Below are 15,727 nucleotides of genomic sequence, written 5' to 3'. Positions count from 1 at the left end.
TAGGTTTGTATCTATCTCACACAACCCCACGTAGGTGGTGTATGTATACAAGAATAGAATAGGTGCATCATGCACCTACTCACGCTTCGTGCCCAGCCACACCCGCACGGGTACACAGTGGAGCTCATTTCTTTACGAAATGGCAGACCACATGCTAATTTGAACGCATGTAGCGGTTGTTTACCTAGGGAGGTCGTGTACCACGCGTGCATGAAACAAAGTTCGACTTGACGCGTTGCCGCGTTATTTTTAAATAAAGTTATAGCGCTCAATGGCACGTACACAGAATATAGAACGATTTTTATGGAGAAAAAGTTAGTCCGCTCCACTATATACAATGGAGCCTGCCTGCCTGGTTTGTCGCTCTTCAGAGTATCTCACACAAGGCTGCGGTGGCCTCTCTCTCCCTCACCGTTGGTCACTGATCCGGACGCATCCCGTCCGCTAGGGGAAAGGGAGGAAGTGCATTGTTTCTCCATTCAACGGCGCCGAGGCAGCACGTCCCGATCTGCGGTACATGTTGTTCCCTCCGACCAAGCTCCAGCTCGGCAGGGCCTACGCCACCTGCTTGCTGCCGCAGTATGGGCAGATTCCACCCACCGCCCCTCACCTAGTTACATCCCCATGACCTCCAGGTATCCCCTCCGGCCTTGCTCCACTGCCCGTCTTCCCACGTTGCTGCATGTGGATCTTCCATAGTTCTTTGCCCACAACGTAGCTCGTCCGGCGTACTTTCCATATTGCAATCTCGTCCTCACACCATTTTAGACAAACACAACCGTCTTGTTAGCTTCCCTTAGGACAAGGAATATGCTTCTTTTTTGTCGTTGCATGTGTGATCAACTGTTATTGGCCAGTAGTTGTTTCCTTTCTACCTCTTTTTTCAAACAGGGCTATCCATTTCACCTCGTTGCTATTGCGACCTTTTGGTGAACTGCACAAATCACTTTTTTCTTAAGAGTGTTTTGTGCAGTTATACTAAAATGTCACATGGGCAACGTCTCTACATTTCAGTGCGACTACACAAAGGGAGATTGGTTTTGCTCTATCCTCCTCATCCAACTCCGAGCCTAATCTTCTCCAACTAGTTAGTCTTAAGAGAGACTGCAAAGGTGACCGGCTTCTATTTGTGTGTTTATTGTTTCATCAACAGTCCTCTATTATCATAATCACACTTAATATCTTTGGAACAGGGACGCTCAGCTCTATTTAGTGGAACTGCACAAAATGATCGGAATGTTGCATTCTCCAGACAGCTACTTTTTTCCCAACATGCCTTGTTGATTTAGACAGAGCTGGGGGGACGTTGCTGCCAATGAAAGCATGGATCAATTTTAATTTAACACCTTCTCACAACTCTGTCTTCAGTTGTGATGTAAATATTAGCTCTGATCTGCTAATAATTGACATGCATTAGCAAGGAAGTTAGTTTTTTATTGTTTCCAAAAGAGCATCGATGGCAAGATACACGAAACAAAAGCGGAAAGCTCACACCATTGTACAATTTAATGTCGCTGGAAAATTATTTGTATAGTACGTCAATTATGTAAACAAATGATGGAAGCTTTATAGCATTGCCAGAAGCCTCTTCAGCATCTGGGTCCATGTGCCATGCACAAAATTATACTCCTTCGTTCCTAAATATTTATCTTTTTACAAATTTCAAATGGGCATATTTTAGAGTGTAGGTTCACTCATTTTGCTTCGTATGTGTACTCCCTCCGTTCCTAAATACTCTATTCGTCTTTATATAGATTTGAACAAGTGACTACATACGGAGAAAAATGAGTGAATCTACACTCTAAAATATGTCTATATACATCCGTATGTAGTAGTCCATTTGAATCTCTAAAAAGACAAATATTTGAGTAGTCACTCGTTGAAATCTCTAGAAAGACAAATACTCCGGAGTATATTCAAGAACCGAGGGGGTAGTGCATAACCGCATGGGAGACTCAGCCCGGTCATTACTGCATTAATTGTGAGTAATGAGCAGTCAAATCATAAGCCCCACCTTTCCCACTGTAAATTGCTCGGAAGAAGCAACCATCAATACGCTCTTCTTTGAATCCGATCATACTACTCCATCCGTCACTTTTTATAGAGCGTGCTTCAGAAAAGAGAAAAAAATCTTTGGGACCAAGGCAACTAGTGATCATCCTAAAAAATAGCATTGGTAGTTATAGTACGGTGTCTATTACTAGAGGGAATAATGCGTACACACATGCATGCAGTGCTTCCACCCCTGGTACACACATGCATGCCCTTACTCCAATCCGTAGTAGTACTCCCTCCTTTCCGGTTTATAGTGCTCAATTCAAAAATCTCACCAATCAAGGTAGATGGCGAGTGGTGGAATACTTTTTGTAGTTTTGCAAAAGCACCTAATTAATGCTCTTGTTTTCCTCAAAAAATTATGTTTATCAATGCATTAATTGCATTTCATGCATGCATAAAGTACATGCATTGGTCAATTTTCTCTTAATACTTGCATGCAATGATTTAATGCACCTTGGAATCTGAACATCTGATGGAAAACAACCAAATTGAGCCTTATAAAATGGAAAAACTAAAATTTTGAGATAAGCCCTATAAACCGGAAAGGAGGGAGTACATCGAGAGAAAATTGTGGACTTGATTGCGGTTACCACACCCTAATTAATTGAGCATTAAACCAAATGTGTCTAAAGTCTCTCTGGTGGTGGAAATGCATTGAGAGAAATGCATCATAATGAAGCGCGCCCTGTAAACTGTGACAGAGGGAGGAGTAGTATATGAAGGGGCAAAACCAAGTACGCGTATGGCCAGTTGGTCGACGCACCTCGTCTTGGCATATCACTGACATGTGGGACAGGAGTGTGAGCAAACCGATCTCAATTGATGGCAAAATGGCCAACCCACCGTTCCTTGAGAGAGACGAGGAGCGAGAACACACAGACAGGCTCGCACGGACGCCAAGATATATTCGAGCATGGTTGGTTGATTGATATCATCATTACATGTTGGGCTGTCGTTTTCCGCGCTTCTCCGGAATAAACATGTACTTTATCAGAGATTAAAAAAAATAAGAATACAAACGCTCCACCATGCGGCTCTAGTTGTAGTACTACTCGTACTACTAAACCTTGCGCTTGGCTCTTCGCCTCTTCGTGAAGTCGAACGATGATGTTACTCCGCATGTTGGGTACTACAGTGTATGCCTCTGACAATATGACACCGAATGGACTGATGCATGTCTACCGAGGGTAGGTTGCATTAGTCAAAAGGCGTAAGCGAGCTTCACCTCATTCTGTGAGTTGACGGGACACACCAAAAAGTAGTGCTAGTCCATACTACCTCCTTTCCGGTTAATATAGCTTAATCTTTTTTGCGGGTAAATGAGAGAGCTTTATTCATATATCTTAGGACGATCAGCCAAGACAGTGGTCACTAGGAAGTGAGGTACCCCACAAAAAAAGAAGTAGGAAGTGAATTGTTTCATCAAGCCAGCTCTCAGCCACATTCAAAGTGCAGCCAGCACGGTTCGCACGAAGATGCGCCGCAAGGTTTGCTGACCTATTTACGTGCGGAATAACAAAAAAAGAGGAAATATTACCGAGCGCTCCTATTGGTAACAGGATATGAGCCAGAATTAAGCGAGAATTGTGGCGAGTGTTCCATGCAATGAACTTCCATTATCACATGCGAGAACCCTCAAAGAGAACCAAATGTGTTGAAGATTGCTTTATCACATTTTAAAATCATAATAAGAGTGCAAACGCTCCTCCATCCGGTTCCTAGTACTAGTATAGTACATACCTCTATAGACTATAGTAGTAGTACTAGTACTACTAGTAAACTTTGTGCTTGGCTGTTCGCCTATTCGAGAAGTCGAACAATAATAGTACTAGTAGTATAGTGTATGCTTCTGGAAATCTGACACCGAATTAACTGTTGCACGTCCACCGCCTAAGCGAGGGAGAGCTTGCATTAGTCAAAAGATTCTCCTTGTCCCGCGAGCCACCGCGTGCAAGCTTCTCCCGTCCTACAACCTTCTCCTCGTTCGGCAAGTTGACGGGACACAGCAAAGTAATGCTAGTCCATACTGCCTCCTCTCTAGTTAATATGGCTTAATTTCAAACGAGATAAATACACTGTCTGTCACTGTATATTTGTAAAAATACGGTTAGTGGACTTCATCATACGCTCATTACGCTCAATATATATATTTTCCGGTGTTTATATGGTCACTAGCTCACCCTGACTGAGTATGTGTATGCATGCACGTGTAGGTTGAGCACTTGAGCGTGACTGTGTGTGTTCCTCGTGTGCTCAGACATGCATGCATTAGGGCATCACGCGCGTTTTTGCGTCCATGTGTACGTGTGACTGTTGCATACACGTAGGGGGAGTACATGTAGGGGCCACTACGGAGCAGTCAAATCACACAGTAAGTTAGTCGGAAGAAGCAACCATCATTTACTCTTCAATGAAACGTACGCAATATAAAATGGTTGATATGGAGAGAAAAAGAAAACCACTATATATACACTAGCAGGAGCCTAAGCTACAAGCCTGCTTGCTTAGATTGCTCTCTTCACAAGCATAGAACGACGGGCCTGATCCCGCAGCTGGGGGAAGGAAACAATGTTCTGCATAGACGCGGTCAACATCGGCGAGGGAGAAAACCCACAATCGGTGCGTCCCAATCAGGGGTCACAGCGGTATGGGCTGATGCCGCGTCCCAACCGTGCTTCTAGCTACAGCCCAGCGTCCCAGGTAGTCCATCTTCCTTTTGGAGCTGGCTTGCTCCACTGCCGTAGCTCCATCTCCATGCCGATCTTTCTCTACTTCTACCGGCTTCTACATGTGATGAGTTTATGTCTCATGAACTAGTGCCAGTACTATTATTCTAATCACACTTCTTCAATATCTTTGCCATCAGGGATGCTCAAGTTGATTTTAGTGGAACTGCACAAAAGCATCGTATGATCCGAGGGTGCCAGCCATCTTTCCTTCGACAGGTTCTACCTGGCCAGGAAATTAAATCTTGTTTAGGGTTTAGGGTTTAAGTCATAGTGACCCCATCAGTAGTTTTTCTTCCGTACACGCTCTCACAACTTTTGTCTTTAGTTGTGAAGTAAATATTGGATATGATTTGTGAATCATTGAGATGCATCAGCATGCGTGTTAGTTTTTCTTTGTATTTGATGGAATGTTGTAATGGGGAAACCTTGGAATAGGAATGAAAATGGAGTGGAAAGTTTCCGTTTTTCCGGAGAAAAAATGCAAATGGAGAGAAACCAACATTTCGTTTCGTTGGATCGCGCCATCGAGCAAAACCAACATTTAAATCACGTATGTCATGTTCGTGTCTCACCCTCCTCCACGGCTCGACCCCACACGGTCGCTCGGCATGCCACTCACCGCAAACCGAGTATACGATAACTTTCCCACTTGCTTGTGGATGGATCGCACCATGGAGTACTAGCACTACTGGAAGAGATTGATGAGTTGGGGGAGGACAGCTAGCTGTAGCACGGACTCCCAAGAACTTTTTACATGCATGTTGTAGCCAGCTATTGCGAACTTTGAATGCGGAGCAGTCACGTGGACCCAGAAGCGGCGCGGGCGACGCTCTCTCGGCCGGCGCGCCACTTCACTGCCGGCACCAGTGAGAGGTCGTGTCCGCTCTGGCCGGGCATGAAGGCAGCACTGACTGTTTCGGGCGGGAAGCACGCGCGGGTGATGAAGAGGGTTCGTGTTGGTCAGGACCGGCCGTGGCAGCGGTCCGGACGTCCGCAAACAAGAGATGTTGTATGTTCATATTGCTGCATATAAAATTAACAACGTAAATAATGTGCCAGTTGGACAAATATGATTGGAGATGTAGGTGGAAATGGAATTTTACGTAAACACGGATATGCATGTCTATGTCTATGTGTGTGTGCGCGACGACTCTCGCGACCTGGAAGCGGGGGCGTGTTTTTTATCGAGTTTTCTTTCTTGTTACGTTAAAAATTGTCCGCCAGTTTTCGTTTCTTTTTTTCGAGAACGCACGTATTCTATTTAAAACCACTGCTATGGAGAGATTTTTTTACTCCATTATAGCCTCTTGTTTGACAGAGTTTCTCACGTCTCGCTCTCTCACCCTCTCCATATTAAAACAAGATGACAGTGTCCACTCTATCTCTCTCCTCACCAGTGGTCACAGATCCTATCGAATCCCATCCACTGCAGGAGGTGAGGAGGTGCAGCGTTGACGTTGTCGCCGTCGGCGATGGAGGAAGCCTATGTGCACCGTCCTCTCGGAGTCGGCACTGGCGCGGACGAAGATCCTTTGCACCCTTGTTCGTTGCCGTCGTGTGGGCAGATTCCGCCCACCCGCCTAAATGAAATCTCGCCCACCTGAGGTATAACTTCTTGTACTTGTCCAGCTCCCCAGGTCGCTGCGTGCGGGTTTTCTTCTATGCGACTACTCCCCAGCTCCCCATGTATAGTATCTAGGGTTCGTCGGCTGGTCTAACATCACCTACTAGTACTATTATAGAGGAAATGCCACTCGAAAAGTTGTCCTGATTTATGCCTCGGTGGAGGTATACATGTTGTTTCGACAAAAAGTACAAGGTGGTTGTGCAGTCATTGTCCATATGGTAGTAGTACTATCACTGGTTAAATGAAGAAATGCTTTTTTTCTCGGGTATCCTGGTTTAGTTCCCATCAAGATAATTATGATGCTTATGTTTGTTGGTGTACTTTTCATTAATTCTTATTGACAATTGAGATGTCGTTGCTAATCTTGTAAAACAAAGTAACAACACTATATCCCTTTTTTATATTTTTGGAAACAGCGATGCGTATCTCCATACCCGGGCATGTCTTCCTCAATTTTAGTGGAACTGCACAAAATTGGATGGCCATCACTTTTATTATCTTTATCAATCTTAGTTCGATCCTTAGTTATTTTGTGATTTAGAAGAATAAAAGTTTAGTATGATCTACTTTCGAGTGCTTGTTTCTTGACCTATCTACCTCTGTAATCGAGTTGAGAGTTATATAACAAAGAGTAGTTTGAGTTTTGCATCTTAAATTTTATGTTTCAATCTTAGCAATGAAAATAATAAAAATATCAATGCTAATCCCATGGAAAGTAATGAATTTAAATAAAGAAAAGTATAATTGATAAAATTCGTTGGAAGTTAACAAACATAGTATTGGTCAATGATGCAATCCATGAAAGCTTAATAAGAAAAGAAAAGATTCACATATAAATATACTATCTTAGACATCTTTTATGATTGTGAGCCCCCATTAAATATTTTATGTCAACTAGTTAACATTGGACAAGGAAGACAACGTAATGTGTTATGTTTGCTTAGATTCACATAGAAGTTATATTGTCATGGATCCTCCAACATGTGCTGCTTGCTCAATATCTTTTGCTAGGTAAAAATCTGCACCAAGTAGAGATACTACTTGTGCATCCAAAACACTTAAACCTAGTTTCATGTCATGAGAGTCCACTATTTCTACCAATGGATTGAATAAGATCCTTCTAGTAAGTTGTCATGAGTGCATTGATAAACTCCAAGTGCAAGGAATCATAGTAGCAATTTCCAAATTAAAGTGCTAGTATTCAACTAGAGGTGGGTGAATAGGCGATTTTTATGGAAGTCTTCAACACATGTATGCTTTGAAGACAAACAATAGAAATGAACCTATTGATATGCAGCGGAAGATAGACTACACTAGACAAGCCATAGTCAAGTAAGCAATGTAGTGAAAGCACGAAGACTATCAGCAGGTAGGTAGTATGGATCAGGATGGAAGATAGTATGAAGCCAAACAGTAAATAGTCTTCGCTTAGTGAAGTCAAACAGATCAGACAAATAGGCAATGACTTCACGAAGACAAACTCTAAGTAAAGAGAGGTGAAGGATAGAACCAGTTGCTCGGAGAGGACAGGGATTTGTTGGACCAGTTCCAGTTGCTGTGACAATTGTACGTCTGGTTAGGGAGTCTGAGATTCAACTCAGAAGACCACGTCTTCACCTTATTCCCCTTGAGCTAAGAACACTTAGTCCTCGCCCAATCACTCTGTTAAGTCTTCAAGGGAGACTTCCAAACCTTCACAGACTTTGTTCACCAGCAATCCACAATGACTCTTGGATGCTCGGAACGCGACGCCTAACCGGCTGGAGGATTCACAGTCCTCAAGTGTAATAAGTCTTCAGATCACGTGGACAGAAAGAGTTCAGTGATGCCTAATACTCTTTGGCTCTTGGTGTTTTGGGCTTTGTCCTCGCAAGGATTACTCTCTCAAAGGCTTCGGAGGTGGGTTGCTCTCAAATGACAAAAGGCGTGCACTAACTCTGAGCAGCCACCAATTTATGGTGTAGGGGGTGGGCTATTTATAGCTAGGAGGCAAGCCGACCTGATTTGTCCAAAATGACCCTGGGTCACTAAGGAACTGACACGTGTCCAATGGTCAGATTTCAAACACATGCGGCAGCTTGACTTGGGCTACAAGTAAAGCTGACTCATCCAGCTCTGGATAAGATTTGCTCTCATTGTCTTCGCTCGAATACATAGGATTTGGTTGAGCATTACTTCAGTCACTCTGATTTTGTTAACTTGGACCCCACTTAGTAGTACGGTGGTTCCTATGACTCAACAAAGAAGAAAAGGAAACTACGAAACAACTATGTCTTCGTACTCCATAGTCTTCATATGATGTCTTCTCATGTCATAGTCTTCAATGTGAATATCTTCACAGACCACCATTGTCTTCAATGTTGTCACACATTTTTAGGGTTCATCTCTTGTAGGTAAACCGAATCAATATGGGACTACTACCTGTGTTATCCTGCAATTCTCAGAAACACATTAGTCCATCGACCAAGTTTGTCGTCAATACTCCAAAACCAACTAGGGGTGGCACTAGATGCACTTACAATCTCCCCCTTTTTGGTGATTGATGACAAACTGGTTGAATTTTTCAATGGGGATAAAAGTATGTGAAAGTTCAGTGTTGTGAGTATTGTCTTCATACATATGACGAGGCTCCCCCTGAAGATGTGCATATAAATGATTTGCTTTTGAATGCAAATGCACATGGCAGGTTTTGCTTTGTGGAGGCCATCTTCAAAGTGTGAAGACAATACATTATGCATATAGAAATATAATGAAGATAATGATATGCATATTGGAAAATGGACGTTCGCGGAATGACTTCATGCAAAATTTATCATCTCATCACAAAGTAGCAGAAAAAGTAGTAGACGACCATCGAGTTTAAGTGTTACAACTCAAAGAACCAAATGTATCAAAAGACGGGAGTTGTAAATACTTGGCAAAATAGTGCAACCACCCATAAGGAACCGCTTGAAGACTATCAACTCATATGCTTCTCCCCCTTTTGTCAGTAATGACCAAAAAGGTTTGAAGACATAGAGCATCTACTCGTTCCCAGAAGGAGCAGATGGAGGAGCAGGGTCGACGTTGGAGTTTGGTGGTGCAGAAGGGCTTGATGCAGTGTCGAGATGCAGTGTAGCCATGGTCGGTGAAGTGGCGTCATCTTCTTCATTAAAGACATTCGCAACAACAGTTGCAGCCGAAGATGAATATTCAGAATCTTCAAGTGAGGGAGTGCGGTGCCAGCTTGCATTTTATGGAGGCCTGGAATCAAACTTGAAGCCCTCGGTGAAGCCATCTTCGTGAAGATCGTCTTCAGAACATAGTAGGGTGAGGCTCTTCCAGGACCGCTGAGAGGTTTCATGGGCAACAAATGAGTTCTTGGTGGCCAAGTTGCGAATGTGATTGACATCCACCAAGATACTATGCATCTGACGCTTCAGCCAGTCGTGATGCTTGTCCTGCTTCTGATGTAAGGCCACAAGCATCTCTCGGTCATTGAGTACATGAGAACACTTCTGAGGCCTTTGGGTAATGGTCCTAGCAGTGGCTTCAGTATTCTCACAATGAGGCATACGCACATTGCCAACCAGAGGATAAGCAGGAATAGCAGCATTGGAGACATGAACTCCTTCTATGGGTTGCGTGAAGCTTTGATGATCAACATTATGAAGATATAGAGGCTCCTTGGCAGGCTCTGGGTAGATGGCTTGAACTAACAGATCAACTTCAGGCAGAAAGACAAGATGGTTGTGTGTGAAGCCTGATAGTCGACAGAAGAATGGAGTTCGATCAGGCGCATCACCCATGGAGCATAAAACTTCAGGCCAAACAAATCAATCCCAAATGCAGCAAGCTGTCTGATGAAGAAATCCTGGGAGTTGAATCTGATGCCATTGACAATATAGAATACCAAAGTCTTCATGGTGCCTTCCAGTTTGGCTTAGGAAGAATGTCCCTTGATTGGCCATAGAGTATGCCTCAGTATATGATAGACTTCGGGGCAAGTACTCGAGGTCCTTGACAAAGAATTCCTTGGGATATTCTGCATCTCGAGGCAATGGCTTCGTCATACTGAGCATCTGACTCATATTGGGTTCAGGCCTCTGAAAGATACTCTGCAATTCTTCTCTATGACGCTGAAAACCAGGATCATACAATTCACCTAGAGTGGGCAGAGAGGTAAGCTCGATGATGCCTTGACCTTTGGCTTCATGGTGCACATCTCCTTTCATCCACTCGAGGATCCATGTCTTCGGATCCCTGTTGTAGCCATGAATGTGAAGAGTAGCATAGAACTGTAGTAGAAGCTCTTCATTCTAGTGCTCTTTGGCAGTGACAAATTGCCGAAGACCAGCATCCCGAAAGCGTTCAAAGCTTCTTCAATACATGGCAGCCCAGCAACAGCTTCAAAATCAAGACGCATGTGGGTGAAGGTTTGCTCTTGGTTGTAGAGGATACAAGAGTAGTAGCTGCATTGTTGATGTCTCCAAAAGTGATCTGAAGAGATCTTTGGCATCGAGTATGGATTCTTGGCACTGTCAAAGAAGGTATTGTGGCCTCTGAAGCTGTTTACGCTGAATGATCCTGGCGATGTAGCAGCACCTAGAAGCCTTGGCAGCCTTGGATTTTGCTTCTGAACTTGTGGTCGCTGCTCCACATGATAATCATATTGTGGTCCGGGAGCAGTGAGAGGAACCATGATTGGCCAGTGAACTGTGACCAACTCCCCATCGCGATTGTAAGTCGTTTCCATAGTGTGAGGCCTCAGGGGAGGAATAGCACCGTCAGTAGGGACTGGCGTCATAGCAACTTCAAGATTCACATTGGCTTCAGGCACAACATTAGATTCAGGCTCCACATGGTTTCAGCCAAGACAGGGTCATTGGCTTCAGTAGTGTTTGTGGTAGGCTCATTGTTCTCAACCTCCATGTGGTCAACGACCGGAGGGTCTTGTAAAATCACATTATCCTCGAGAATGACTTGGTGTGTGGTAGGGGGTGTGGAAACTCTTTCTCTTTCTTCTCTTCTTTCTTTTTCTTCGGCTGATGCAGCCAGAATGTCTTCAGCAGCTTTAGCTTCAGACACTGGAACCGTCACAGAAGGATTCTCTTCAGGGAACACTTGACGTGCCAATGAGCTGGATTGTTGTGAATCTTCTTCTGGGATGGTTGACATGGAGACTGATGGCCTGAGACCTTTGCGAAGCCATTGAAACACGGGCGATGCCTTTGGAGATGGAGTGGTCTCCATGTAGTTGTCGTCATTAAGTACCGGATTGGTAACTTATGTTGGTGGAGTACGGGGTGTTTCATCTTGAACAGGGGTTTCTTCTTGAGGGCGCTCAGCCAAGGAATCATCTTGAGCGATTGGCGGCAATGGACAACCAATGCTAATGTATTCACTGCTTGTTGGAGCAGGCGATGATACCAGCTGGTGCTCGAGTTGAGGAAGGACTTCATCATCAACAACACTGTCTTCATGACCAATGTCTTTAGCTGCGTTGGGGTTAACAGCTGGAACTTGTTCATCTTCATGAGCCTCTGTGGAAGCAGGCTGGTGGATCACAATACGTCGATCTTGGTTGGTGGCAGCTGGAGGAGCAACTGAGATAGGTTCAACAATGAGAGGCTGAGAGGCTGCAGCACGCTCTTTCTTTGAAGACTTAGTTCCCTTGGAAGGGGCATCATCATATGCGTCCTTGTGCTTGCGTTTCTTGGCTTCGGCTTCAGCGGCCCTTGTCTTCTTCAGCTCTGAAGCTGGTTAGGGGACGTTAGGCTTTGAGCCTGTCATGCTGGAAGGGAAGACAATGCGAGGTTCTTACTGCCTTGGTGCTTCAGTCTGTGTCACAGCAGGCTTCTTTTGTTTTGCAGCCATCCTAGGATCGATGCCAAGGCACCCAAGAGCTTTGCGCTTCTCAGCTTCATTGTGTGCTTGAATGCATTTCTGAGCGAAATACTTCATGCGCTCTCACGAGCCTTTAGCTTCATTTCGCTTGTTGTGGAACTCCTCCTTGAGGTGATGCAACATCTTCTTGAAGATTTGAACATCTACCACGCTGAGCTTGGCCATATTTTTCTTGAAGTGAGCCTTCTCATAATCGATTTTGTTCTTGATCTTGACAATCTTTTGAGCCAAGGCCAAATCACTAGCAATGGCTCCGTGGAATGTGACGCTGATGTCCACTGGAAGCTGAAGACCATCAATACTGATGCGCTGATCCTCGAACCACTCATCAATGAAGTTGTTCAGAATATCAATATCAAAGAGGGGCAGATCGTTGAAGATTTCAGCCTCTTGCTTGCTCTTGATAAGCATCTCAAGAGTATCAACACCAAGATCTTCATCGCTGGACAGATCAATGGTGTCATCTTCGTTGCACAGAACAGCAAACGAAGTCAGGGGTTACCCAGTGGCCCTCTTGTGCAATGGCTTCTTGGTCCTCTTGGACAAGCGAGATAAATCTTCAGACTGCATACTGGATTCAGGCGGTGCAGGCTTCAGAGTCTTCCTGGTTGAAGCTTTTCGTGAGGAAGATGGCTTTGAAGCTTTTGCCATCTTCTTCTTTTTCTCCTTTGGAGGTGAGGGAGCATAATCAGAATCAGCTTCTCCAGCAAATTGCTCCACAACTGCTCTTTGAGAAGCAATGTGAGACAGAAGCCCATCAAAATTGGCGAAGGGGCCAATTCTGTTCTCATTAGCTTCACGTGTCCCATCAGATCTTGGAGCGAAGGGGCTAGGGTTGAAGTTGAGGCCAAACTCCTTTTGGTTCTTGACAGCTGAGTGTTTAGCAAATTGATAGTTGCGTTTAAAAGATTGTCTTCACGACACCATAATAGAGAAGATGGGTCAGTGTTTTCAGGCTGTGGTCCTCTGACCATACAAGGATAGAACTTTCGCTCAATGGCTTCAGCCTTGCTCTTTGGCACCTAGCCTCGGTACAGACAGTCACCCCATGGGCGCTTGATAGCATTCTTTTCAGCATATTCAGGATTTACAAACATGTATTTGAACCATTCCTCAACCCAATATCTTCTGATCCACTAAATCCGGTTCTTGTGCTGGTTGTAATTTTCCTCAGGATCTGACTTGTACAGTTCATACAGATCAGGAGGCAAATCAAGTGCAGTGTTGCCACAGTGTTGCCTGCCACCTTTCCATGCAGACTTTTCTAAAGCCATAATATTCAGACTGATTGGCTTCAACAAAGTGAAAGGCTTTCGTCTTCTGGTCAAACAAGAACAGGCTTCGAGAGATTCAATGTGACATTGTAAGTATTCTGCAAATTGAATGCAGACTATGAGAACCAAGGGATTCTCCCACGTACATGTACCTCTGACGGCATTAGAGATGCGAGGGAAGGGGAAGAGGTCATATGCATTCTTAGAAGATTTTGAAGATAAATCAGTTTAGAAGACATTGACCTCATAGTGCGAAGACATTCACTTATTTGAAGAGAGTTGGTTCCAGATTTGTATGAATCCATGAATAAGTACAAGTGAGGAATCTAACTAGTTATGAAGCATAAGTGAATATTTTTGGCATAATATGAGATGCAGAAAAAGATATACCCAGATTTGGAAGTGAAGAAACCACTTTTGGTTGAAGTGGATGGATTTGACGGATCAAAAAGGCAGTAAAAAGTAAGATTTAATTACCGCTGACGAACTTCTAGACGAGGTTGGAAGAGAGTCCAAGCCGTTAAATCTTCCGCACCCTAGCTCGGTGGCGTAAGACACCTATGGCGGTGGTGGAGAGGACGAGGTCCGAGGCCGGCGTGAGGATGGCGTCGAAGAAGTCATGGCAGCTAAATACATCGTCTCCAGCGTCGATGCGAGCTAGAGGAGGCGCTAGGGTTTTTGCAAGGTGGAAGAACATATATTGACCGAGTGGGTGAGTATTTATAGGAAGGAGGAGGGCGGCGCAACGCAATTACTTAGGTGCCCCTAGCGGTTCACATCTGAGGGACACGTGGCATGCATGCAACTCATTGAAAGTTGTTTCATGTTCCCACGACGCCTGGATTGTCGGGTGGTCGTTCCGGCTTCTCCGGTATTCTGGCAATAAGGATACAACATTAAACTTAGAATTAAATGTTTGTCACATTATCTTCTACTGACAAGGACTCAGAAGACAATTGACAGGTTTCAATAGAATGCATATGATTTGGACAGATACAATTTGAGGAAGAAGCACAGAATAGGTTAGGGTCCGATCATATTCACTTAGATCAATAAAGATTCAAGAATGAAGACATAGCTATAAGTGAATGATGTGGAGGACAGAACACACCAAATATATATATCAACTCAACATTGTGAAGATAATCCTTGAAGTCAAATCAATGTTGAAGGCAAACCAAATGCCAAGACTATGCAACCATGACGCCAAGAGAAACACTTCAATAAGAACATTGGTGGTGGCGTTACCCACCGTATAGGAAGTTCTAGACCCAGACACGACGCACAATTATCGTGGCGCTCCGAAGTCAAATTCCACGTTATTGTATTCACACTTAGAGTGTATGTCTTCATTGATTCAAGATATACGTTACTTCGTGTGTTGCACATCAAGGTCATCAACATGCATAAGTCTTAGGATGTGTGTCCAATTACAGGTCATTTGAGGATTCTAAGATATTTAGCTCACACGTAACTTGCAAAACCTTTTCTCATCCAAGGGCTTTGTGAAGATATCTGCCAATTGCTCTTCAGTGTTGATGTGAATGATATAATATCTTCTTTGTTGACATGATCTCTGAGAAAGTGATGACGGATCTGAATGTGATTTGTCTTCGAGTGCTGAACTGGATTCTTGGAAAGCTTGATGGCGCTTTCATTGTCACAGAAGAGTAGCACATTCTTCATGTGGATGCCATAGTCCTTGAGAGTTTGCTTCATCCAGAGGAGCTGAGCACAGCACGATCCAGCAGCAATGCATTCAGATTCAGCAGTGGAGAGTGATACACAATCTGCTTCTTTGAAGACCAACAGACAAGAGATCATCCGAGAAAGTGACATGTTCCTGAAGTGGACTTGCGATCAATCTTGTCACCAGCATAATAAGCATCAGAATATCCAATCATATCAAATGTTGAGCCCTTTGGATACCATAATCCTATTGTTGGGGTGTAAGCTAAATATTGAAGTATTCGCATCACCGCTAGGTGATGCGAATCCTTTGGTGCCGCTTGGAATCGGGCACACATGCAAATGCTAAGCATTATATCTGGCCTAGATGCACATAAGTAAAGTAAAGAACCAATCATGGAGCGGTATTCCTTTTGATCAAACTCTTTACCATTGTCGTCAGGGCCCAGATGACTTTTGGTTGG

This window comes from Triticum dicoccoides, chromosome 4B (genome assembly GCF_002162155.2).
Source record: "Triticum dicoccoides isolate Atlit2015 ecotype Zavitan chromosome 4B, WEW_v2.0, whole genome shotgun sequence".
NCBI lineage: Eukaryota > Viridiplantae > Streptophyta > Magnoliopsida > Poales > Poaceae > Triticum > Triticum dicoccoides.
This window is presented reverse-complemented; position numbering follows the sequence as displayed.